Source organism: Patagioenas fasciata, chromosome 10 (genome assembly GCF_037038585.1).
Source record: "Patagioenas fasciata isolate bPatFas1 chromosome 10, bPatFas1.hap1, whole genome shotgun sequence".
Lineage (NCBI taxonomy): Eukaryota > Metazoa > Chordata > Aves > Columbiformes > Columbidae > Patagioenas > Patagioenas fasciata.
The window spans coordinates 15577626-15604592 of record NC_092529.1 but is presented as its reverse complement, the minus strand read 5'-3'; the positions used below and the strand labels follow the sequence as shown (position 1 = coordinate 15604592).

Here is a 26967-nt window from a genome sequence, read left to right as displayed (position 1 = left end):
CTCTCCCCCTTCCCACTCAGGACAGGCGATCGGGAGGGAAAGAAGGACAGAGAGAAGAGAGTTGGAAAAGTTAAAGATGTTTTACTAATGCTACTAATAAGAATAGAGAAAATAATACAAAATATACAAAACCGATCTTGAAAGTCTCAGCAACTGCAGAGCCAGCACCCAAAGTCCTGGATTGGACTTTGCAGCCAACCGGAGCTGGATTCAGTCTCTTACTAGGCCTCAGTTCGCAGGGACGACCAGCAAGGTCCAGCAGAAGGGAAAAAGGGAAAAGGGACGAGATCCTCGTGATCTCCCACTTTTGTATGAAGTATTCACGTGAACGGAATGTTATGCACAGTTGGTCAGTTTCTTGGTCACCAGTTTCTCGTTGCCCCTCTTGCGAGATGTCCATCCGTGCTTATCAATAAGTTTGCATTCCATTGCTGTGTTTACCAAAACATGTATCTGGTTCTCCAGGAAAATGCAGCTAATATGAAGGCTTTAGCTGACAGGCAAATTCACTAAAAGAGAAACTTGTTTTTTCACAAAACCAGGACACCTTCCCAGGAACTGTGTAGTATATTTGTGGGGAAACATATGGAGCAGCCTCTGTCACTTGAAGAAGTGTACTGGAGCATGTTCTCTGGCAGCTCCTGTGAGCAAACCTATGTGTCTTGCCACAGAAATCTGCCATTGGGCGTGGACACTCCAGGAGTTGTACTGTGCCTTGAGAAAGCTGCTGGTGAACTTAATTGCTAGTAGAAATCCTTCGTAGTTGGGCTGTAGTTTTTCAGGATTGTTATCAAGGAAAATTCTCTTTTCGATTTTGTTCTGTATTTATGTATGTACAACACAGTCAGCCTAAAGACAAAAAGTGGAGGTCTGCTGAATGTTGTGTCAATGTGGATGAAATTAAGGGCAAGTTGAGTGGCTTGGTGTGAAGAAGTGTGTAATGCTGTCTGCAGGCTGATCTTGGAAACCTCACCTGCACGTTGGACTGAATTTTCTGAAGTAACCAGTGCCTGCAGACAGACATGATACGAGTTCTGATTTCTTGAAGGTGGATACATAATTTTAAAAGGTGTTTCAAGCTAAACACATGCAATTTAAACCACCTGAAGTACTTAATTTCTTCTACCTGGAGGGGTGGCACATGAGTAACTCTACCTCTGCACTGCTTGATACCCTGGCAGTGGAGGTAAAAGTTACAAGATCAGTCACTCTGCAAATGCTTTGTGTTGAAATGCTGTCTAGCTAAAAATACCGGCTGAACTTTAATTCCAAAGATGAGCATTGCTTTATTATTTGAAGATGTTTTCTTCTGTTGTGATCAATATGAGTCATGCTTCTCATGAGTCTTCATATTCTGCAGCTTCAAGCACATATTTCATTGTCAATCTCCTTTAACTCATTTTGTGTTCTCCAGCATTAATCTTTTCTTGTCAATGTTTTCTAAATCTAATCTGGCACAGCCTTTGGAAAATAAAGCAATTGTTTAAATTGATGGTTTTGAACACAATAAATCATAAATCAGTATATAATAGTTGAAACCTCTTTTCATCTAGAAAGTGTTTTGTGGTTTTTTTTCCTCGTGAGGTGATTACAGAGCTTAGATCAGACACACGTGTGAGGACCGTGCCACCTGCAGGTGCTGCGAGAGGGTGCGTTTTCAGCAGCGTCCAGGGCTGGCAAACCTGCTGAGCTGCCTCTTGCACTGGTCTCTGGAGGTGACAAAATAAACACACTCAGTCTTTTTCTCATACTTTAGCAAGTGGAAGGCATGAAATACAATAGAGATTGTTCTTCCAGAATCCTCATGTTAATCAGTCTTGACTAAACGCAGGTGAAAATGGCTCAGATGGGACAGGATGGGTCGAGTATAGTTTTCCTTTCTGTTGCCTTCATGAAAGGCAGCACACGCAGCTCTGAGGTCAGATGGGCCAGAACCCTGGTATTTTGGTGTAATAACTGCTGTTCCTCCTTAATAAGAGGCTGATGTCTTACAGCATGTCTGGGAGGTAAAAAGATGGATTGGTTATTTCTGCTGAGGAAGAACTTGTACATACCTCAGTGAAGCTAGTTAATTTTTTGAATGCTCGTTGTCAAGTTTTTAGCTGTTTGGGACTGTAGTCAGTCTGAACCTCAAACTTGTCCATTTGCAAAAACAACATAGTAGCATCGCCAGAAACCAAGCTGGTTTTCAACCCTGAAGCTGCCTCCCAGTAAGCCTTGAAAACAGTGAGAAAGTGTATGGATGGGAATTGATTTAAGGAGAACAAAACAAAGTAATAGAAGACAGTGTGTGTTGCTAATTACCTGCCATTCTGATTTCTGAAGCAATTTTTCATCCATGAGCTGTGTTCAAATACAGCAGCAAACCATGAATATATGTTCTAGCTTGTGGGCATGTCAAATACTGGGAATTGACATTATGTCATTGTTGCTACAGGTCCTCTATTTAGAATCCTTGTGCTGTAGCTTGGGGAATGCTGCTGGAGCCAGGCAGTTCATCATAACTCATAATTGCATGAAGATGATCTGCAGTAGCTCCCCAGACTCAATATCCACTTGTAATTGGCAGATAAAAGAAGACTCAGAACAATTATCTGATATTAATTATGTCAAAGACTTTTTGGATTCTCCCTGTCTTTAGAGTCTCAGTTCTTGACATGACCAGAGAGTGTTGTGCAAGAAAAGGGGAAATGGGAGAAGGTAAATCATTCATTTAGCAGTTCTGGTCTAAAGCCACGTTGTGCACTTTGCATGATAAAACTTCCCTCAGCAGTCTCATGATCTTCAAATATCATGTTGATGTATTAGGTCAGCAGCATCTGGGCCTGGAGCTTGATGCTGGACTTTCTGAAGAAGAAAACACAGGGCTCAGAGCTGAGAATCCAGTGTAGTCCTGCCTATGTACACCTAGAAGAAAATTTAATCTCTTTATTTAAACATTTATGCATAGTGGGCTGAAACCTATTAGCAGGTAATGAAAATTCAACCCTGAAACAAAGTAGTTGTGCCATACTGACATCAATGAAAGAGGAGCATTCTCCAACTAAGACTTTTACTGAATCATTTATGCTGTAAGCGTAAGAATAGAGAAGTTCTTTTAGTATAGTTTGGACACCTCTAGCACACCAAAGCTTTGAATTCTAGTTTTGCAGAAAAAGTATCTAGAAAGTGCATCTACTCTTGCAAGTGAGACTGGACAATAATGCAAACCTTATTGTGGCAGCATGCTTTCCTAATGTCTGAGAATGTTAAGTAGGAGAAATACTGATGTAACTACGCCCTGATAATTGCACCTCCTCTCAGCCACGTCATCTGCTCTTACTGAGTCGTGCGCTGGGAGGCAGTGAAGCTTTGCACTAATTCCAGAGCAATGCTGCTCTGAGAGCTCTCTGCTGGAGGCGTGTTGTGCAGAGGACGTTCATTGTGTGCAATGTTCCTGGACTCCGCTGGTTCTGCTTTTTCCTTGCCCTCTGATGTCCAGCATTGTGGCACTTGTGATATGGAATGGCAAGGGAAAATAGGAATTAATAGTCTCTACACCAGGGACTAATCTGCGAGGGCAAAAGGAGGCTTTGTCTGGTTTCAGGGGCTGTAAAGCCCCCTGGAGAGTGTTGGGAGTTTGATGTAGAGCTGGAGCAAGCTGCAGACAAAAACGGACATGAGTAGTAACTGGTGCTATGGACAGACTTACGAGATTGAGTTTTCTAGGATTTTTCACCCTGTGGTTCAGTCTGTAGTGCGTGTAAGGACTGAGTTGGTGCTTCAACCTCCTAGCACGTGGGGCATCAAGTCTAGCTCCTTTCATTTCTCGGTGTCTGTTTTCATGAATGCCGTCAGCATGTAATATATTTGCTACATTTACTTGTCCCCCAGATTTACTGGATCCTATGCAAAGGCTTCCAGGCTAGTGGAAGAGGACAGACACACACATACAATGTGATCTAATGTAAATCTTGTTTGCTTAAGAATCCAGGCAAGGAAAGTGGAAGTAGTCAAATATAAATACGTATCTCCCTTGCATTGCTTCTGTTTGATCAAGCATCCCTGTATCTGTGGGGCTGTGAGGAGAAATTGTCCTCTGAGGGAAGCTTGAATAATGGCACTCGTACTCTTTTAAAGCAGGGTAATTGTATGCAATATTTTTTGTATTTGCTTGAATGCACAGATTGTTTTGCCTGAAAGCTATACCCGGCCTGGCCCCTGGAGGGCACCAACAGCCAACATTAAATTTCTTTACCTACCTTTTAGCTATTGCCCACTGACATACAGCAGTATGAAGATGGCAAATATACCCCATGTATAGATTAAATTGAACTTGCTTTGCCTTGCATAATATGGAAATTCAAAAGACCAATTTCTTAGTGTAATTGAAAACCGCTACATTTCAGGCTTATTCATTGAATCAGTATTTTCAGTTAGAATTCAAATTAATCTTTCTACCTTTAAACATGATAACGAGGGTGTAGTTATATTTACTCAGCTTTCTAAAACTCAGGTTCAGTGTAGCTGAATATGATTAACTAAACATACACAATTGCGAAAGGTTAGTCTGGGCATGACTCGAGTCATATGGGAAATTCATCTCCTCAGGCTGAATATCTGAACCTACAGTTCAACATTCAGCCTGATGCCTGAGTCCCTGTGGAAGGGAAAAATAAAAAAGGAAGAGAAGGGAGGCAAAATGACCAGCCCTACATATGAACTGTCTCACCTTCTTTATACTTCCATCTGAATTTTTTTATTTTAATTTAGCCTGGGGTCCTTTTGCTTTGAAGTTGCATTAATGCAGCCTTACTGACTTCCAACACCTGTAACAGAGACATGACATCCAAGCATATCTTGTGTCTGGATTCTCTGTGGATGGTCAGCTGGTAACACAAGTTTGCAGCCTGAGTGTGGAAACATTAAGCTCGAGTGCACCCTACTCTGCACCACAGGTGTGTGATGTGGTGGTAGCTAAATTGGATGGTAAAATCCCTACTGCTGTGGAATGCCAATAGATGGGTTTTAAGAGCTCACCTCTATAAAGAGAAGCCTAAGGGACAACTTGACTAATGTCACCCTAAGTTAGGCACGTGAGACTTTATTTGGACTCATTTGGTCTTTGGAAGGGCTTGGACTGACCCTTTGTAGATTGTGCAATAAGGCAGAGCTCCTGAAGTTCATGAAAATTAAACTGGACCCACAAAAATGATCAAGTTTTTGGAACAGAAGGCATTTCAGTCTCACTAGTACAAGGCCCAGTGGATGGATGTCAAAAAATGGCAAACAAATCTGCAGGGAATGAAGCAAGGGAGCAGTTGAATCCAGCTCTGACGGATTCTCTGTGACTCACAATGTCCAAATGGAGATCACATATCTTCCTGAAAGCTCAGGTCTAATTCCAAGATTAATTATGGAAAGTCCAATCTACCCTGTGCTACATGGGAGGTCAGTATGAAGAATGTGGTGGTTTTTTTAATGCATTAATATAAAAGCGGAGTTGCACAAGATCGTAGCAGGCAGGTTTGAGGGCAGGCACTGTTCTGGTGCACTGCCGTTCTGCAATAAGGTGCTGAACAAGCCAGTGTCCCCTACAGCTGTTTTACCAGCAGCTTTTGTGGGACTGGGTTTTCTGATGCTGGAAACTCAGTTATTTGCCCAGTAGCTAGGAGGCATGGCAGAGAGAGGGGTGCTCTGGTTTTCCCTGCTGCCTGACCAACAGGGAAGCAAATGACTTGTACTGTGGTTCAGCTGGTCTTGGCTGAATGCAAGAAGATTCAGGGGATTTGTAATTCTTCTTGGAGGTGGGAGAAAGTAAAAAGATTGTCAGTGGGAAGAGCTGACACTCAGCACAATTCAACTGCCATGGGCTTGTGGTCTCTGACAGCATGCCTGTAATCCATGTGAGCTGATCCTCTGTCGTTGCTGGTGGGGCTATGTTGTGTTTCCTTGTGTTTGCAATAGTCTAAAACTGTGCACGTAGGCAGCTGGTGCAGAGACTGCTTACTGCTTAAACTGTGCGTACTTGATTTGTGTATGGGTGTGAGGTTGCATGCAGAGGGCACCCTTCAAAATAAATATTGGTAATAACTAGTTGTTACAGCATCATGAGCAACAGCTGTACAGAGATACCCTGAGGTGGGGTTGTAGGTCCATGTTTGAGTTGCAGTGCCACAACTTCTTAGCTGAATCCAGCCTGCCAGCCAGCTTGTGCGAATAGGCAAGAGACAATTTTTCCAACAGGCTTCTGCTTTTTGCTCTGTCAAGAAATCTACGGCTCATGCTTCATTAAATGTAACTTGCATTCTAATTTATACTTGTGCAAAAAGTGAATATTCAGCTTTACACGTGTTTACAGTTAAATGCCAATATACTATAAAACTCTAAAGAAGGGTGAAGTACTTATTTGATGGTTGCCATGCTAATTGTCCTCCCTGTCATTCATTTACAGGTGTGGACTGGGTTTTACCTCTGCATCCCTCTCCATTGCAATGTCGGCAAGAAAAGCCAGGATGGCGTGCAGATTGTTTTAACTTGCATTGGGGATTGTCTTTGGCTCTATGAATAGAAAAGGATCTCTGAATACTGCCTGCCTCTACCAAGCTGAGTGCTCCTAATTTCCAGCTCTGCAGTGCATGTATGCACTTGGCCAGCAGAATCAGAGCTGGACCTACAAGGTAAGTGTGAGCAAATTTATAATGAAGTCATTAAATTCATGTAAGTTGTTCTTTGTTTGTCCAGCATCAGAAATTGGACCATGGACTTGATATTTCAAGAAGTGATGTTACTCTGCTGTTGAACTAGCATGGTGGTGTTGGGTGGGATTTGCTAGTTCTTCTGGCATCTTCACTGCAGGCCAGGAGTCTGGCAAGGGAAATCTGTGTTTTGGATGTGAGAAGAGACAGGGATGGAATTTGTTTGGGCAATCCCACAAGCAGTCTTCATGCTACTTTTAACTTGTAGGGACTAAGCAGAGAGTCATCTGTCCTTAATCTTTCCTCTGTGCCCAGCATAAACCAGGAAGAGATTGTGTCCCAATATACTTTTGTTGGAAGGCTAGACATTGACCTTGCTGTATGAAATCTTCCCCTTGAGTTACTAAGGGGTTTTATCCTGGGTGGCATGTGGCATGTGTTTTTCAGTCACAGGCTGGAATAATTCCATGGAAGCTGCTCTGTTCTGTTGCCTAATTAATAATGCATCTCTTTAAAAAAAAAAGTAAAAAACAATGCATATTTAACTGATAACCTAGAGTAGTTTCAAAAGCACCATTTCAGTCCATGAGCTGCATGATGCAGTGCTCTGAAAATCCTAACTAGAGCAAAACATTGTATGTGTGAGTTTGCATTATGCTACTAAAATAGCTGAATGATTTAATGTGTTGACTTTTCATAACTTTTTTCCTGTTCTTGGGGAGAAAGGATGGAAAATACAAAGTGCAGTAGCTTAGAGAGCTAAGTGAAAAACCTCTTTTGTTCCTTTTCTGAAATGGATTTGTGACTAAGATGAAACTTGCAGCAGCGAGGTGAAGTTGTAAAGCTGCTACCCAGCATTACCTCATCCTCAACCTGCTGTGAGTCAACAAGCTGCTCTGGAAAGCTTGTGTGACCATTCTCTTCTGTTGAGGAATGTAGGGTAAAATAAGGTGTAAAACTAGGATTTGGGAGGGGATTTTTATCTACTGCTGTCACTGTCCAACACTGGACAATGCTTTTCATGTGCAGTTTCTCATAATGAGGTAAGAACTGAGCTTTTAGCATGAACTTTTGCCATTGTCACTTCAGCTGATTCTCATAAAAGCTACTGACATGTTGCTTTGTTAAATTTACCTTTACTGAGGGATAAAAAAATTGCAAAGACCAAAAGACTGTGAAAAGCCAGGTTATTTTTTGATTCATTCATGGCAGTTATTCCTCACCCACACAGACTGTTGACATGGGGAGGGTAAATAACATAGCTGTGGAGTACTAATGTGAGCATTCCTAACAGACAGAGTTTCCTCTTGTTTGTTGTGGTTTTGATTTTGGTTTGGTTGGGATGTGTGGTGTGGTTTGTGTGGATTTTTTTGTTTGTTTGTTTGTTGTTGTTGTTTTTACAAATCTACTTTTTGTTCCTTAGTGTGTCACAGAATGGAGAAGTCTTTAGGTTTGTTTTGCTCTGGAAATACACTTTTAAAATCAGTAGTTTCCTTAGTTTCTAGAAGGATGTTTTGCAGAGATGGCTTTGCTTGTTTGCCCATCTCTCACTGCTGCTCTCGCTCTCTGACTGCCCAGCTTGGCACTCTGCATCTCCCAGTCTTTTTCCAAAGAGGTTTGCTCAAAACCTCCCAGGGCACAGGGAATCTCCCACTCTCTCTGTTTTTTTCACATGATTCAAGAAGTAGCAACCAAGACATAAAAAAGGTCCAACAGTTGTCTTCTCTGATGCTCAAGGGTTACTTCAGGAGCTGGCTGTAAGCTGGTGAGCAACACCAGGAACCACTCCTGGCAAAGTGGCATCACAGACTCAAGGCTTGGGCTCTGATTAGATGAAAATACACATCTTGCAACACAAACAAGGATTGATTTGATGAAAGCTGAGGCTTTAATTTAATTTGTTTGGGATGCAGATGAATGACCTGCGTGATCAAATCAGATTGCATTGTAAATAGGTTCAAAGAGAAACCAAGTAATGCCAAGTGAAAGGAACTCAGTTATGGGCTTGGAGATGGGAGCTGATCCTAACCCATAGCTTTTCATTGTCTGGTCTTCAATCATAAGCTTTGAAAGCCTGTGGACAGTTCTGCTCTGTTATGTTTTTGCTTGAGGGCAAAGGTATTGGAGAGGTAACTGCATGCTGTGCGAGGTATAGAAATCTCGTGTGGTGCTGTATACACTTCTGGAACACGGGGACTGCTTTGATTTGCCTGTACCTGAAGTGCTCTGATGGACTGTTATAATCTAAGTCAATTTTAGCCCCAGTGAACGAACTCTGTCATCTTGAGGATGTCCCAAATGGAATCTATTCAAGAGTCACAGAGGCCATTGATTTAGAACACTCTAAACCCCATCTTTTCATAGGGTCTGAAAGATTTATTAAGAGAGTCCAGATTGCAGCTGTTCAGAAACACAGGTGGTCACCACATACACAGGACAAGAATCATTAGGAGGATAGATTCTTTAAAGTCATTGCCAGCATTTTCTAAAATACTTTTCTCAGACAAATGACTCCTACAAGTGGAGAAAAATCTTTGTTTAAAGGCTATTAAATTTTCTTATCGCTATGAATTAGACCTCAGAAAGGCTGAAGATTCCATTTTTCAGTAATCTCGTTCATGGGAGCCTTCTAGCTGCATTAAAGGTGAGAATTAACTTACTCAGCCAGTAAGGTAACTGATCCTTTTGGGTCCCTACCAAATTGAGATATTATTGCTTAATATAGAATCACAGAATAGGTTGGGAACCTTGCCAGTAAATGACGTGGAGGACATCTTGCATTTAAATTCTACAAAATGGTGTTTAAACTCTCTATTTGTTTCCCTGATATCTCCCAGGTTGGGTGTTCAAGCTATGTTAGTTAAACCTTTATGGCTTCTGCAAAAATTAAGTCTTTCAAGTAGACAACTGTGAAGATTTGAAGATCTCTGCATTTCAAGGATGCTTTTAACAAGTGTATATTTGCTGAAATGCTCCTTAGCACAATTGCAATGCAGTTAATCTGCCACCCTTCAGAAACTGGCTTCCAAACTAAATAACGGAAGTTACCCCAACTTCTGTGTCTGTTCCCAGCAACTTAAAGATGGTGATTGCAACAGCAGGGAAACTGAAACTCTGTGGTACTTGACAGTGAGATTTATCTTGTACCAGTTGTGAGTTCCTAAAGAAACTTGGAAACAGCATTTTTAGTTATCAAATCCAGTTCCTGACTTTGTGAGCAACAGCATAACAGAATCATGGTAAGATAATCTGCAAGGATGTGAGAGAGGTCGTGTAACTCATCCATCAGCCCCAAGGCAGGATCAGTTGTATATTAATCCTGACAGATATTTATTCAATGTGTTCTGAAGGATCTCCAATGGTAGAGAGATGCTCAGCTCATTTATTCTGTCTCCTTATCCCTGCCCTTAGAAAGGTTTTCTTGAAGTTTACCCTGAATCTTTCTTCTTTTAATTAGTTAAGAAAAGAGAGTCTTATCTGTCACAGGTACGGAAAAGAAGATTATATTCTACTCTATGTATACGAAGATTTTGAGGTCCCCTCATGAGTTGTCTTCTCTTTAGGGCAGACAACCCTTAATGTTTTTAATCATCCTTCACGTCATGATTTGCAAGTCTCTGATTAGCCTCGTAAACCCCTGTTACTCTTTCCAGTCAGTCTGTATCTATCTTGATCTAGAATATCTTTCTCAAGTGTCTAAAATAGCATCTATCACTTGCTTTTGATTCACTAACAGTGTGGAAATACGTTTGCTATCAAGCTTAAGGTAAACAAGTACTATTATTTAAATGTTATTTCCTCTAACTGGAAGATTAGTCTTTCGTAGTAACAGAAGTCCTGGATAAAACTGAACCTAATAATATCTATTAATTTGCAAAGGAATGTGCACTTCAAACTGAAATTGGGGGTCTAAAGCAGGCTTTAGCAATATCCAGTCTTAGGACTTTCCCTAGTGACTTGGACCCAAACAGCCTCCGTCTATGATGTTTTTAAACTGACGTTTCCCCACTCCCTTCACCTGTTTGCTCTTCTGTGAATACCCAGACTTTCAGTCATGATTGCTATTTTTGTGTGCATGTGTTTCAGTCTTTATAACTAGTACCAGATCTCGTAGCCAGCGTGCAAGCGCTTTCCTGTGGTGGTGGAAGATATTCATTTTCGCACTCTCTACAACATGACAACTTATTTCATGACAAATGACATTTGTTACTGATTTTGCCGCATGAAACTTCTGCAGAGCTCCCCCCCCTTTTTTTTTCCTTCTCCTTCCTCCTGCAGTTAAAGTCTGCATCTTAGTTACTGCCTTTTGTTTCTTTTGAACTCATCAGGGGAGGAGTATAATCAGATAATATTTGAAATTACGATCTTGGCTAAGAGAAAACATTAAAATTTGAGGTAGCTGTCAGCTTACATTAACATTCCGAAGCTGATAAGTAGACAGGCCAAATAATCTGCACTCATTTCTGAGCAACAATTTAGGATTCTGGGGAATCAGATATTGCACTAAGCAGTTTTGAGGAAATAAGACTGACTTAATCAAGGTGGAAGAATAAAACGGGAAAAGGAGAAGCTGGAGCGATTTACTAGTCACTCACAGCTGAGGAATGCATATATTCTTCATCCTGCTAGAAAATTAGAGCTGTACAGAAATAAAAACGGCAATTAGAAGATTTTGGGATTAAAGGAGATGATTTGATCCCTTAAAACCAGTCCAGAAAGCTCCACAAACCCTCTGGCTCTCACCTAGTCGGCCTCCGTGCGTGCCCAGCTGGGCAGAGTAACAAACTCCACACCTTTAGCGCAAAGTGGAAAAAATTGTGATGTGCCAGAGGGAGGGCAAGGAAGCGCCAGCATCTTGCTGATGTCTTGAACTACTGAATTAGCAGCGAATTTGCTAGCTAAAAAAAAGTCTAACCGATGCTAAGAAATGAGTTGCTTTCCCAACTTCAAAGCCTCCACCAGGCTGTCCAGGGAGGATAATTCCTTCTATGAACTGTTCATTTAACTCCTGAGTGTGATGAGTGAGATGGACTAAGCGAGTTACTGATAAGAGATTTTTTTTCTTTCTTTGTCTTGCAAAAAATGTTGAACAGTTTGGGCTTAAGGCAAGAGAATACCTTTTTGAAAGGTTTTTATGGAAATAGCTTCCATAACGGGGCCAGAGAGAAACCTTGCTGTGCTGCGGTTGCAGAAGGAAATGACCATCTGAGTTATAGGTGAAGGAAATTTACTTTATTACCTAAGCCATGGTTATTTTCTCAGAAACTTTGTTCTTCAGGATGTATGCTGGGAGCTTCTGCTAGAAAAGGTTTTTACTTTTGAGTATGGCTTCATCTTTCTTAGCAAATCTCTTCTGTCATGTGGCTGTTGTGAAGGAGGGGAGAGTGTGTGTTAATTAAATGGGTTGCGTTAGTGCATGTTGCAGTTTGGATGCTCCAAAGCAGGCAAGGAAGAGAGAATTTGTAGGGGGACATTGATCACAAAGTCTTATGTTTAGGAAATATGCTATACCATATTACCCTTTGGATGTTTACACAGGCAGGAAGGGAGTGAAGTCAGTAAAATTTTGGCCAATTTTTCTAACAGTGAAGTTTCCAAAATGGCTTTGTTTTTATGCAGCCTGGCTTTCTGAAGTGTTGGCATTCCATGACATTCTGCATACTGTGCTAAATTCAGCAGGGTTTTTTCATGTTGAAGTGGAGCCACAATAATTTCTGAGGTCTGTGGCTTGTTTCAATTATTTACTTCTGCAAAAAAAATTTATAAATCCTCCTTTCTCTTTCATATTATTAGCTTGCTTGTCAAACTTTTATTTAAACCACAGAGACAAAGATGGATCTTTCCTTTATAGCTCTGCAAAGTTAGATTTACTTCTTTGACCTGTTTCAGTGTGATTGAAAGCTAATCTGTCTCTTTTTTATTGGCTTTTGGTAAAGCATGTATTTCTTTGTTTCCCTTCTTCATTCTGCATTGTCTTGTGAAAATATGTAACTTCACTTCGAGCTGTAAAAAATTATCCTCCTACAGGAAAGAAAAAATGACAACTCTTTAATCCAATCCAAGGGAAGGTTTATGTCTTTAATTAGATTCTTGGATTGTATTCATGTATGATTCAAATAAAATGAACTATGAGCAATAATAAAGGTCCTCTGGTCACCTCTGACCTTGCAGAGAAGAATGTTAAAGCCAGAAAGCTTTTTTGGCTCCACATCAGTGACAACTAGTTGAATTTGTCTCTCTTTGGAGCTAACTTTTTGCCATAAAAAAGGCATGTAGAGAGCTCCCGCTGCGGTTAACGTGCTTGGCCAAGGGCATGATTTGGCTTATGGGCTGTTAACTCCAAAGACTGGTATTTCAGATAGTGTTGCACTCCAGTTCATAATCAGTCCTTTCAGTGCTCTGATCCTAGAGTATGTTTCTAACCCATCTGCAAGAGTTATTTACTATTGGTTTTTAATGCAGTTAAGGCCATAAAATGGTTTTTGTGTTATGTTCCGGTTTTAAAGCTAATACTACTATTCATAGAGGTTGTTAATGCTTTGCCTTACTCAAGTGGATGATCTTGTTATCATCCATAGTATTATATTAGGCAGAGAAAATTTTGCCCCGTATCTGTGTCATTCTCCTTTGCTTCTAAAGAGCTGAATGAGCATGAGAGTTATATCCAGGGATATTGATCCTGGGACTGATTTTGATAGAACGTGCTGACTCACAGCAGCAACCCCAAATTGATCAGTGTTCCCTTCATTCCAGCGGGAAGCATCACCATGGCATCTCTAACAAGCTCCTGACCCTCTACAGCAGGGCCAGCACTTCAAAGGCGGGTTGCCAGATATGATGTATTGCTATTTGCAATATGTTTGCAGAGTTGCAGGTAGGGAATGCAAATAAAATCTGGACCCTTACTACTTGCAGTAGCTAAATTTATCACGGAGTCTTGCTGCATTTTCTATTCAGCGTACTAGTTATTTTTTTAATGCCTTATACTGTATCAGAATGGCAATAACTATCATCACTTTTCACCAGACTTCAGGGATGAAATAGGATTTCACTGGGATTTCGGGGCAGGTTCAGGTGCCCCCATTCAGTATATGCAGTATATAGAGGTTTCCAGAACAGTATTTCCTCTCGCTTGTAGGAGTGTGTTGTTGGAAACAAAATAAGTGACTATACCTTGCTGGCTTTGTGGCAACCTTGCTATGAACCAGAATCACGAAAGCTCAGTTAGGGTAGATTAAAATAATCCTAAACCTGTGTTAGGTTCTGTGAGGAAGACAGGCTATGGAAGGCTCAACCACAGCATAAAGTCTACTAAATTATACTACTGAATGCCTGATAGAACAGTGCAGGGTGAAGCTAATATCCACTGCTGCTCCATTGCTGAATGTGCAGAATCACATAAACAGCAACTGAGTTGTAAACAAAGTAGAACAAATGATGCTAAAATTAGCAGCTGTTCAACCTGCCAGTTAGTGATAGAGAAAAATCTTCAAAAGACCTGTGTTCCACAGTGTTTTGGTTATGGTCGTTGAGTTCTGTAGTTTGTATTTTTGGGTTGAAAGCATATGGATACTTATTTTCACTGATGTTCCTGTTCATTCTTTAGGCTTTTTTTTTTTTATTCTCACATTCCTGAGATTTAATGACCCAATCCTGATATTTATTAAATATGTACTCTATTTATATGGAATTTTAGAAATAGTTGTCAATTGAAAATTAGTATTATTTATTTAACACTTCTTCCTTATTTTATGAAATGATTTATTTTGGTACCTGTAAAACTGCATTTGAATCACTTGCTCTCTAAACAGCCTACCAACAAAAAGTCTCCAAAACCAACCAAAAGAACTCCAAAGCCCCTGTTTAAATCAGACATGTTGATGTAGAAGGCATCTGAGTACTACAGTAACCTCCACTCTGAAATCAAATGGTTTAATAATATAACCTTGATGATCTGAAAAATATTTCAGAGCCCAGATGTGCATTTCCAAATGAAAAGTTGGGTTCAGAAAACAGTTATGACAAAGTTCAGCAGCCAAGGTTAATGCATGAATGTTGAGGTAATCGTGGGGTAAGTGGAAATTTCAACTCTGTGAAATGAAAGGCTAAGGAAATAAAGAAGGGAACTGGTCAGAAATGGATGACAGGAGAACATAAATATAAAAAAAATCAAAAAGAATGTGTATGGATTAAAGCTACAAAGGAAGTTCAATATTTTACTGGCTAAAAAACCCCCAACAAATAGAAAGTTATGTTCCACAGTCCTTGAACTGTGTTGTCTGGCTCTGGAATAATGGTGATCATCCACATGCTTCATTAGACCGAGTGTTAATTTGCACTCTGCCTTCACTCAGACAGATTACCAACAAAAATGAAAATACCTATGGAAAAAATTATCTGATAAAAAATCTGGTCTTCCCTCAGAATGATGCCATAATTCACATGGTGCTGCACTGAGAACACACTAAGGGCATAAATATCTTTTTGTTGTGGTGTAAGCATACATATTTGTGTTTTAGTGAACATACTGTAGGGGTCACATCTAGAAGATGATGCTGTTAGTGTGTCTGTTCAGCCTAATGGATTTGGGGGAAAGGCTGAAATGATGTGGGCAGTGATTTGAGTACATCAGTTAGTTCCCATTTTCCTTAAGGTCACTAACTTGCTATGAGCTTTTCTGCTTTAAAACTACGTGCCCACCTCTTCTGCCTTGTGTTTGTGCCCGTCATGTTGGTACTGCTTAGTGCTTCCAGATAAAGGAGCACAGAGTTAGTAAAATATTTGGGGTGAGGGTAAGGAAAACATTCCTTCAAAGTTGTTAGGGTGTGAAATTTCTCAAAGGTCGAGGAGACTTTTCACTGTGTACCAAATCTAAAATTTTACCAGTTTCTGCTACTTGTCAGAGTTATCATTTGGGATATCATTTTAATGAATTTGTGGGCTGGGACTTGACAGTGCCAAGTACTACATAGGGGCACACCAGTGAGGCTTGTCCCCAGACCTTACAATCCCAAGTACATATAAGAAAAAGCAACAGATGGATACAGATTTGGGAGAGGAAAAGAAAGAACAGTGTGGTACTAGGTGTGGTGATTCAGCCTCCTAAATGTCACCTTTGCTGAGACAGAAGGGTGTTGAGGAGGGACTTGAATTTTGGGGGTGTGTGGGGGAAGCTCTGCCCAAGCATTAAAGGTAGATGAAGGCCCAAATCAAGGTGGCACTTTGAAACCTGTTAATTAGGGGGTAGGTCCGTGGGACAAAACCAAACTGACTGCTGGCTGAAGACTTGTAAGTTAGGGGGCTGACTGTCGAAGGCCTTGAAAATTGTTGCTATTGGCAGATGGAAGAGGCTCTGCTTCAACTTAGATTTACCTGCTTTTAAGAGGGAAACAATTATCTCAGTAGCATGTGTTAAGAGCTGTGACTACATGGGCAAACTGCTAAATCCTTGAGTTCAGCAAGGAAAGGCTTTATTCTAATTCTTACTAATTAGGGGAATAATGCCTACTGATTACAGAGGTTGAGGGACAATTAGTTATAGTAATAGGTGAAAATCAGGTTGGTTTTGACTAACCTCTGCCTTTCTGTGTACTGGTACGTTGCACTGTAGTCAGATCACCAGCACGTTGGCTAATATGACTTGGAATTGCCTTGACTTTCTGATGAGGTGGCTCAGAAAGCAAAAATTAATAGAAATAAAAATGGCTGACTAGGAAGAGTAAATAAAGAAAATGAATACAGCCAGATATAACAAGTCTTTGATCACAGATTACAAAGATATTTCAGTGCATATAAATGTAAAGAGTAACGATGTCTTTGAAGAGTTTGTAACACAAATGTCCATGTACATCACAAAGTATAAAGGATAGAGAAGGGTAAAGGATTAAGAAAGGAGAGGATAATACTTTGTGCATCATTAATGAAAGATGAGGAATAGAAAGACAAATGAAAAATTTCACTGCATAGAACGATGACTTTGATTCTTTATTTTACTGATCTGTTGGCATAACACAATACGAGGATTTAATGAAGTGAAAGAGAAAAAAAGCACAAAACTATGTGTATCACAAAGCGTGAGGACATGGTGGCAACTGTTTCCAATGTGAAAAGGAGCCAAGAAGAGCCTATTAAAATGTGATGCATATAAAGTGAACTGTGAATCAGAGCTGAAATCGGATTGTGCTATGGGAAAGCAAATAAAGCATACTCCCAACCCACTGTTTCAGTTGTCTGACATGTTCTTAACATTACAGAGGTCATGCCCAGATATTATTTAGCAGTAGTGGTGGGCTCCTTTACCCTATACAATATATTTATTATACTTTTCTCACAGCTGGTATTTTCCCCTTTCTGGGGCAATTTTGTAAACCAAGATTTTTCATGAATTTTGCTACCTGTTTATTGCCACCTCTGATCTCTTTTCTGAGGAGCTTTACTGCTCCTGTTTGAACCAGGCAATGGAGGAAGAAGTAATTATTATTATTATTTTTTTTAATCTGTGGGCTATGAATCATTGGGTGGAATCAATAGAATTTAATCCAAAACTTCCGCTGAGGGTTTTAAAGAGTGTATAAACCACATACAGCATGCAAAAAAAGGCATCGAGACCCCTTGACTTCTTGAGATACAAAGTGGGCTGGGTTGCCAGTTCCACCCGAGATAGTAGCTTCTCTAAGCTGGTGCTGAGTAGAGACTGAGTTGATTTCTCACCCACTTCTCCAGCTCGTGGGAGACCCAAGGGAGCTCCATCAGGGTCAGCTGAAGTGGCAGTCTGTAAGTAGTAGCTTCACGCCAGTTAATCTCTCAGTTCTTTACAGCAAAGGAGGAGATGGCGAATGGAGGGGTGATGAGTGCACAGGGTGTTCTGGTCTGGTCGATGCCTGCAGTGAGCTAAATGCATCAGATTTAGGATGTTTTTTTACCTCGCAGGGTAGGTTAGGATCGGGCAGCCAGCTGCTCTCCACTCTCTTTTAGAAGCATCTGGTTGCAGCTGCAAGGTCATCATCAGAGGGCTTGGATTTCCAGAATATGGAGTTCAGAGCTTAACAAATGATTAGCCTTGAGTACTTTCTGGTTTTACTCTGTTAGGAGTTTTAGGAGTACATATGGTTTAGCTGTAGGCACAGAGTTAAAGGAGTTGCGAAATGCTGTCTGCCTACTTGTATTGTGTATTCTTCCTTTTTTTTTTTTTGCAACTCCATCTTCAAGCTTTTGCTTTCAGCTTTGATGTTGGTTGTATCTAAAAGCAAAGGTTTAAGTTACATGGGCAAGATACCTTCTGTTCCACCCAGGGTACTTTAAGGTACACATTATTTTAAAGTGCAATATGTAATAAATGTTTTAGTGTGAAACATGAATAAAAATTAAGTGTATTTTGTACAGAATCTTTTTCTAACTTGCATAAAAATCATACAACTGTGCTGCATTTCATCAGCACATATGTTTTGTGAATTAAAAATTATACTTTCTGTGATGCTCTCCCATCTGCTGCTACCTCTGATAAATCTAATGCTGGATCCTGAATACTGAAACATGAGGATTCTTTACTCTGACGTGCTTGACAAGTAGATCTTGTCTCTCACAGGCTGACCCTCTTGTGCATGACTGCACGTGAAATATGTAAAGAAAAGTAGGTTTGGTGAAGTCAAACAAGGAAAAGGAAGCATGTTTTATTTGTAGTTAGGAAAAAAAACCACAACAACAAGCCCACAACAACCGTTTTTCTGCTAGCCTGTGCAATAATGTCTCTCCTGTATTAATTTATTTTAAAGTGAATTTTTTAGCAGCCTGATGGGTAGGCAGCTAATAAAGTTTGCTCCTAGTGATGAGAACTCGCTTTTCCATTTACCATTAAATCGCTGCAGAGTTATCCCATATGACTGCAAAATCCAACTGATGAGGATAATCTGCTCCCTACTGGTTTTATGGGTGTCTGGTCCAGCTCCTGGCACCAAGCTGAGAGGAGGGAAGGGTGAGCTGGCAAATCCCTGCAGAGTGGAACCAGGGAAGGATTGTGCAGGATCTAGTCCTGCTTCTAGGGAAACACCATGATGTTGGTGTGCAACTCGGCTCCAAGGAGACAGCTGGGTGCCTGGGGCTGAGGGTGGCAGGACCCAGCTGAGCAGCGGGGCTGTGTCACAGCATCGCTCTGTCCCACAGGGCTCCTGCATCCATCGCTGGGCGCAGTCTGGGATTCCTTGTGCGCAGGGCTGAGTTGTATTTATTTGGAGACAAATAAAGCATTACTTCTGTTTCCCATTTCTGTTGTGCAAAATAGTTTCCAGTACAGGGAAAAAAAAAATCAGTTATTATTTTCAACACACAGTTTTAATTTCTTTTCCTCATTCTTCCTTCATAAAATTGTTGGGTTATTTTGTTCCTTTAGTCCAATTGCCTTCTTCATTTTAAGGCAATTTTGTCTTACAGAATCTGAAATAATTCCACCAGATTTCTGTAGAAGTCAAATCTCACTCTGGTTGTGGAACGTTGAACAGCTGCTGCTTTGGGTTTTGGTTTGGCCAAAGTGGTGAAATCGAATTCTCAAGTATTGTGCTGATAGCAGAGGAGCAGCTTCAGCATTTTTCTGACTGGGGAGATTGGTGCTTCCATTCTGGGCAATACTTCAGCCAAGAGCAGTGACTGTCCTGCAATGTCTCTGGTGATCTATGATGGCAGAGAAAATCCACTGATATTTTTCATTTCTGAAAACTGAGTGGTTCACTGCTGCAAACATACTTATGGATCAAAAATGACGGTGCTGAGGACACAGCGGGATCAAGCATTTGATTTCATTGTGTCTCTATTTCCTTGCTTCTCCATTGTCATGCACTTTTGCAGTCATTTAATACCTTGCAGGCTGATTGTAAAGTGATTGCAAAATAGAACAAGCAGGTGGTTTTGATGGTACTTTGTGGTCATTTTAAACTATCTTTTTGTAGTTGCAAATAAACATAGAGCAAAAAGCAGAGCTGAATCAGGGCCCCAAAAATGTATTTTATTAGAGGAGTTTACTTTTAACATGAATCAAAAGAAAAATAGTAATTTTGTGTTACAATATCACTGAAAATATCTGCAATACTATGAACAACACAGTGACCTATTCAGGATGGTTCAAGATATTTAAGGCGTCCCCGTTGTTGTCTGATAGTATTTTTTCTCCTTAAAATGCTGCAAGGTGCATCCACAGTGTCTGTGCTAGGTGCTGACCTACGAGTCTGGGCAAACAGGAATGAAAAAAAGGAAATTAAAAAAACAAAGCAATGAAACAAATAGAACCCAAACCAGACAAACAAAAACAGCCCCACAACAATACAACAACAACAAAAAACACAAAGGAATTTTTCTCTCAAATATTCTACTTGACATGCATGGCAGAGGTGAATTAGTACCTCAGCAGAAGTATGGCACATCTTCATAAACACAGTGATTGTTTCTTCAGCACCTGGAGATGGTGTTTTGAAAACTGTAGTTGAAAATAGCTTAGGGCAAGGCTGAAGGAAGTTACTAAAATGTCCAGTGTTTGGTGTGGGTTTGGTTTTGGTGTGATTTCTTTTTTTTCTTAAGTAATTACAGTAGTTGACAGGACTAACTAGAGAATAAAAAGGTTCCCTTTAGTCTCTCAACTCATATTAACTGGAAATCATCAAGGTAAAGAAATCCCTATGAGCAAGTGTTGTTCTGTCTTTGTGAATATCTCCAAACGTGGTGTTGTCTGTAGCTGTTGGACTAGGAATGTGTGTAGAAGTGGAGAGAACTGGTTATGCATGGGGGCAAAAAATTGCTTTGCTTTCAGCAGTCCTAAGATGAGTAAACAGAAAACAGTCATTTGGGAAGTACGGGTAAGGTGAAAATATTGAACAGGCATGGTAAATTGGTACCAATGGAACTGAAACACTAGAAAAGCTCTAAAATATCTTCCATTTGCTGAAAAGAACCATGGTAGCTTAGGGAAAGCATGTATTTTAAGGGAGATTTGTCTGAATAAGGTTTTAATCCTGAGCAGCCATCAATAAAATCAGGAATTTCATGTGCTTTAAAGGACTAACTTTAAACAAGAAATCCTCTTAATAGACTTATCTTACCATAGGATACAGTGGGCAGAGGAGACAAAGGCTGTAACTCAAACAGCGTGGGAATGCACATTATTACCTTTCAAAAGATTTAGACTATCTCTCCTGTAGAGTTTCTGCTGATACAGCTCTCTGGTGCAGGTACAGCGGACGCTGCCAAATGTTACCTGTTTATCACATCCTTCACAGCGTAGTCCCTACTGCTCAAGATGATGACAAAGAGATTTTATTTTCATACAGTTATAACTATGTCAGTGGTTTGGTGGTGCAGGGTGTTTGCTGGTGCTTTTGGGTATCCAGCTTTCTCCATGAGAGGCTAGAAGACACAACTACCTGGTAGAGCCCTAGTTACTGCTTCCATATAGTATTGCAGTAACTATAACAAGTATCTTCTGTGATGAGCGTACGGTTCTATATATCTTACAGAAGATACCTACATAATATTTATGTTATTCCAGCAAAGTTAGACAACTGAGCGGTTCCGAAATAAACTCAAAAGCTTGTGATAATTAGGCAGTCTTTGTACATGAAAATGCCTGAAATGGTTTTTGGATGCTGGGTGCTGCTGAAGGTGAGGTGTGGGACATGTTTCAGTGGTCTATGGGAAAATTTCAGGTAGGAGTCTCATTTTTTAAAGTCCTATTGGAAAAAAGGTGATGCTGGACAACCATGCAGGTAATCCACCATGGTTGCTTTGGTCTAGTGCAGACTGATGTGAATCTCCAGGGGTGAGTACATTGGTGTACAGACTGAAAGCTGGGAAGGGGCAATTATTTTAATTTAACAGCCTTGGCAATATCTCTTGACTCAGGGGTTACCATTAGTACTAGCTTTCACCATCCAAACATGTCATATTTCACTGATTTCACCATCTCTTTTTTTCCCAGCTGCTCATGTAAGAAAGGTGAACTGTATTTTTGAGAGGCAGCTGGGAGAACTGGCTGCTAATGCTAAAATGTTCTGTTACAAGTTGTTTTTCAAATGATTCAGCACTTGCAACACGACTTTAAAAAAAAAAAAAAAGAGAAAACCCTTCTGATAATTTTAGTGCAAAATGGATACTTCATCTCGATAGAGAATAAAAGTGTCATTGATATCTATGATAAATTGTATCTTTGTGTCTGAAAATATAGACCTTGTTTTTTTCATTATAAGGATGACCTTGCCTCTATTGTAAATCACAAGTAGCCAGGGATTTGTGGCTCTTACAAGATCTACGGGTGGGGGGTGAAATTACTCTGAAGCTGCAGCCCATTTTGGAGCTGCAGGAAGGCAGGAGCACAGCTGCTCAGTTTTGTCAGGCTTACGCTGGGATGGATTCCACTCTCTGTTGGATTGATGCTATATGCAGCTCACTTTCCAAAGTATGAGATGAAAGGAGGAGCAAAATAGGAGAGTTTGGTCTCTGGCCAGGATGGGGTAGAGAAGTGGTGATTCTTCTTTAATCAGAATATCCGGAGACTTCCTCCAGCCAAGGTTCATGTCCCAGCTGTGTCCTGTTGAGCAACTGTTTCTGCTTATTCAGAAATATTTCAGTGATACTCAAAGTGTGATGCTACAAAGCATTTCTGACTTTGCTGCTTTTAGAAATAAAAACTGAACGGTTGTATTTAATTTCATTTTATAAATGGGGAAAAAAACAAATGGAATCATTTTGGTTGGGAAAGACCTTTAAGGTCATTGAGTCCAAGTGTTAACCTAACACTGCAAGTCCACTTCTAAACCATCTCCCTTAGAACCTCATCTATGCATCTTTTAAATAGTCTTAAGAATGAAATGTTTTTCAAGTGTAGCCAATTTCAGAGCACAACCCTCTCTGCAGGACCCCAAAACTAATGGTAGAGAGGGCCTTGGAGGCCACTCTTTGTACGGGAGCCCTAATTGGAAAACCAGCTTGCTGTGTGTGAAATAATGTCAGCTGTTTTATGTACCGCTTTCCAATTGGGAATCTCTGATCTCAACAAAATGGTGTTAAGCCTGTCCTGTTTCCAGAATGGAGAAACCAAAGCAAAGGGAGCCCCATCCCAGAGACAAACAGTGGTTAAAGCTGGGCTGCATTACAGGCTGAGTCCTCTCGCTATGCCACAGAGCACTGGCTTATTGGATTCTTTAGGCTTGGCTTGGCAGCCCTTTGTGTAAGGAACAGTAAGGAGCAAACATTCTTGGAAGCAGTTTGTGTTGCTGGAAAGGAACCTCTGGACTCAAAAAATACTGACATGAGAGTAAAACCTTCAACAGTTTTAACCAGAGCTTCACCAGTATTAAAACCTAATAGTTTTCCAATGGTGGAACCAGGTGACCATCAGACTTGGAGCTTTGTTAGTTTGATGTTCTATTAAACTTTAGAGAGTTTGGGAAAAGCAGATGTGTGCTTTTTGCCAGGGGTACCAGACAAGTGTCTGTGGAGTGCAAGCCTCACGACTCTGGAAAGAGCAAAGGAGGCAATAAAGGCTGGGGTTCTTCCTTTAAGTTCCTTCTCAGGATGTGGGACATCGTTGCTGTGAACAGATACACCTTTCCCTGGTCTGCATTAATATAACATTGCGTGATGTATGGTGGGGTCCATCATACTGTGTACCATCCAGCCACAGTCTTGTGGGATGTTTTTAGAGTTAAGTCTCAGTGTATTATCGAAGTAGGAAAAGAATTTGTACTGGCAAATCTTCTGTACCTGGCAGTATTTGCATCTGGTCCCTTTGAGGTGGCTGAGGTTTCAGCAAGCATCAGGCTAGGAGCTAACAGGTCGGGTAGTAACTTCCTATTAGGAGATTAGATGTGAATTAACCTGCTTGAGGGGACACCAGTGCCTGTCCATCTTTTCCCCTGTGTTTTTTCCTAGAAAAATACAACTTCCAAAGCGCTTGTTTTGAAATGCTGTGCTTTGGTTCAATTCTTTTCTTTTTTTTTTTTTCTTTTCAAAGCTGAATGGTTCAATTGGTTTGCAGGAAGACAATTTCACTTCTCTGATGCTGAGCTACCTTATTCATGATACCAATTTTTTGCTTCCCTCACATTCCTCCTGTCTTCTTAAAGGATTTCCCATTTCTATGCTATAAGATAGTCCTACAAACATCATTCCTCATTCATCCAGTGTGCTGAATAAGGCAGGATCTTAAAATTGAAGTTCATGTAATTAAAGACCATATTATTATGCACAAGCACAAGGGGGCAAATTAAGGTTGCACAGTCAATCTTAATTCTGGCGTTGCCAACTTTCAAGTGGTTGACTTTGTGTCTTTAACAAGAGAATGTTATTCCTGCTTCTCTCTCCACTATATCCCTTGACTGAGTTAGAGAAAAAGCTGGATTTCTTTAATAAACACTGAGATGGTAGCATTTTGTAGGGAAGTTGTGTGTTAACTTTGCAACATAAAATTCTTTTAAAATAAACCTTTTCTGCTCTTTTTGAGAGTTCAGTTCCAGGTACCCATTGCCCCTTGTCTTATCATTGGTTGTCACTGAGAAGAGCCTGGCTCCATCCTCGTGATACTCACACTTTACGTATTTATAAACATTAATAAGGTCACCCCTCAGTTTCCTCTTCTCCAAGCTAAAGAGACCCAGCTCCCTCAGCCCTTCCTCATAAGGGAGATGCTCCACTCCCTTCGTCATCTTCGTGGCTCTGTACTGGACTCTCTCCAGCAGTTCCCTGTCCTTCTGGAACTGAGGGGCCCAGAACTGGACACAATATTCCAGATGTGGTCTCACCAGGGCAGAGTAGAGGGGAAGGAGAACCTCTCTCGACCTACTAACGAACTCCCTTCTAATACACCCCAGGATGCCATTGGCCTTCCTGGCCACAAGGGCCCAGTGCTGGCTCATCGTCATCCTGCTGTCCCCCAGGACCTCCAGGTCCCTTTCCCCTATGCTGCTCTCTAATAGGTCATTCCCCAGCTTATACTGGAACCTGGGATTGTTTCTACCCAGATGCAAGACTCTACACTTGTCCTTTCATTAAATTTTTCCCTGCCCAACTCTCCAGCCTGTCCAGGTCTCTGGATGGCAGCACAGCCTCTGGCGTGTCAGCCACTCCTCCCAGCTTGGTGTCATCAGCAAACTTACTGATAGTACACTCTATTCCCTTGTCCAAATCGTTGATGAATACATTGAATAGTACTGGTCCCAGTACCAACCTTTGAGACACTCCACTAGATACAGGCCTCCAAGTAGACTCTGCCCCATTGACCACAACTCCCTGGCTTCTTTCCTTCAACCAGTTCCCAGTCCACCTCAAAAAATTCCTCATATCAGGAATTCTTACTGCTTGTGCCATTACTGTTTCATTGCCAAGTTATTTTTGTATTTCAGTATTCTGCAGAGCTACCAAAAGTATTTTTGTGTGGTCTTAGTAAGAGAGGAGTGAAGATACAGTGAACCTTGATCTATGCAAGTTCCCATCAGGAACATACAAAATGCCTCACTTAAAAGGGAAAAATATGTCCCAAGCTATACCAGAAAGCACAGAGAGCTTTGCAAGCAATTTAGGTGTTTATACCGTGCCCAGTGCTATACTATTACTAATACTACTTCAGAGTCTGCACAAACAGCATCCCTAAAAAATAAGTGGGGTTTTGCCCACTGCCACAGTGTTTTTAGCAGAAGTGACGCTGTTAGCTTTGCAGGAGGATGTGCTGGCTTGTACCCTCTGTGAAGTGCAGGGAGTGGGGACACCGAAGTGTCTAAATCTTGCAGCATCTTACCTGCCTAGAGATGGGTTATTCCTATTGCTACAAGTGTGTCCAGTTTTTGTTTGTGGATTTGGACCTGAAATACAGAACATCTAAAGAGAAGCTTTAGATGAAGCTTTAAAAGCTTTAGACCTACACTTTATATTCAAAATGCATTTTTTCTTTTTCAATATGCTCCTAAGCTGAAAGATTGGGCTGTACTAAGAACCTTGGCAAAGACCTCAGAGCAGAAGTGGCTCATTGTTCTCCAGGACCTGACTTCAGGAAGGGGTTTTAAAGTGCTATTAAAGGCAAATGGCAGTGCAGAGCAAAATGCGTTCCAGTCAAATTATGCTATTTACAAGGAAGATTAAATCACTGTTCCTTGAGATTGATTTCATGTATCACAATAAAAAGAATAATAGTTCAACAGGAAGCCCTTTCCTTGACAGTCGATGATGTAATCAGGGAAACAAGACGTGTTGCTCATCATTTGATTGCATTAAAAAGGGCAGATGATTTTTTCCTTCGGGAGCTGGAAGAGTCTTGAGCTGGCTAATGTTTATAAGACAGATGTGTCTTTTCAAAGGTTGTGTGTTAACTTTGCAACATAAAATTCTTTTAAACAAACTTTGTCTCCTGAATGAGAAGAAGGTAAGCTGGTTCTTCTCTGCTATTTTTATATTTAGAAGATCCTTGGCCCCTTAGAAATGATCAAAGTCCTTTCACCCAGCAGTTAACTCTGTGCAGGGTGGCTTCCCTGCTCCCAATCAAGATGCAGGACTGGGAGTAATGAGTGAATATCCTCTTGTTTCTTGTTGTTGAGAGGTGAACACATTGGTAGAAAAAGGAAAGTTCTCTTTGGTTTCTCCTGAAGCCATTCTGACAGTGCATCCTGGGCATAGAGGGGGCTGGTATGTAACATCCTTGTGCCTGGCTGTGGGAATGAGTAACGTTTAGGGCTTGAGCACAAGAGAAAAGTCAGGAGGTCAATACTGTTAAAGCACTTTAAGTAAATAATTCTCACACCTCAGTGGCAGTTTGCATTTATGGTGCCATCAGGTCAAAATCTGCTTTGATGAAAATGTATTAATTTATGGCTGAAGGAAGGAATATTTTACAAGGTTTGCATTTAACTCTGTTTTTTACAGAAGGATTTTTTTGTTGTTGCAGGGTAACATTTATTTTGGATTGTTCTTGAAATGCTGGAAGTTTAAACCATTTATTTGAATAATGCAGCAAACTAACTCAGAATTTATCTTCTTACTGGGAAAAATACCCCAGTGGGTGTTGGAATATTTATCTGTACAAGCTAATCAGTTAGTCATAGTGATTTTTTGTTGATAGTTATAGCAGCTTCATAATAATATACTTCTATATTTTCTATCTGTGGCAACATATGCTTGAGTAGTTGTCTTTGAAATACTTGTCATACAGAGTAACCACTGCACCTGTGCCAGTTTGTTGTTCAGAGCCTTTTAAGAATATTGACATAAATATTTAGAAGCCAATTGAAGAGCTAACCTCCAGAGTACAGTGAAGTAACTTTATTAG

The 26967-nt window shown here is 40.6% G+C and overlaps 1 long non-coding RNA gene across 10 annotated transcripts in view; it reads left to right on the top strand.

The window, feature by feature from the left end:
• The window catches only part of LOC136105756 (uncharacterized), a 206547-nt gene that overhangs the window by 57573 nt on the left and 122007 nt on the right, over nucleotides 1-26967 (top strand). For all 10 annotated transcript variants that reach the window (XR_011740749.1, XR_011740748.1, XR_011740753.1 and 7 more), the window contains one exon: nucleotides 6434-6659. This is a non-coding gene — a long non-coding RNA (uncharacterized lncRNA). The remainder of the gene's footprint in view (nucleotides 1-6433; nucleotides 6660-26967) is intronic.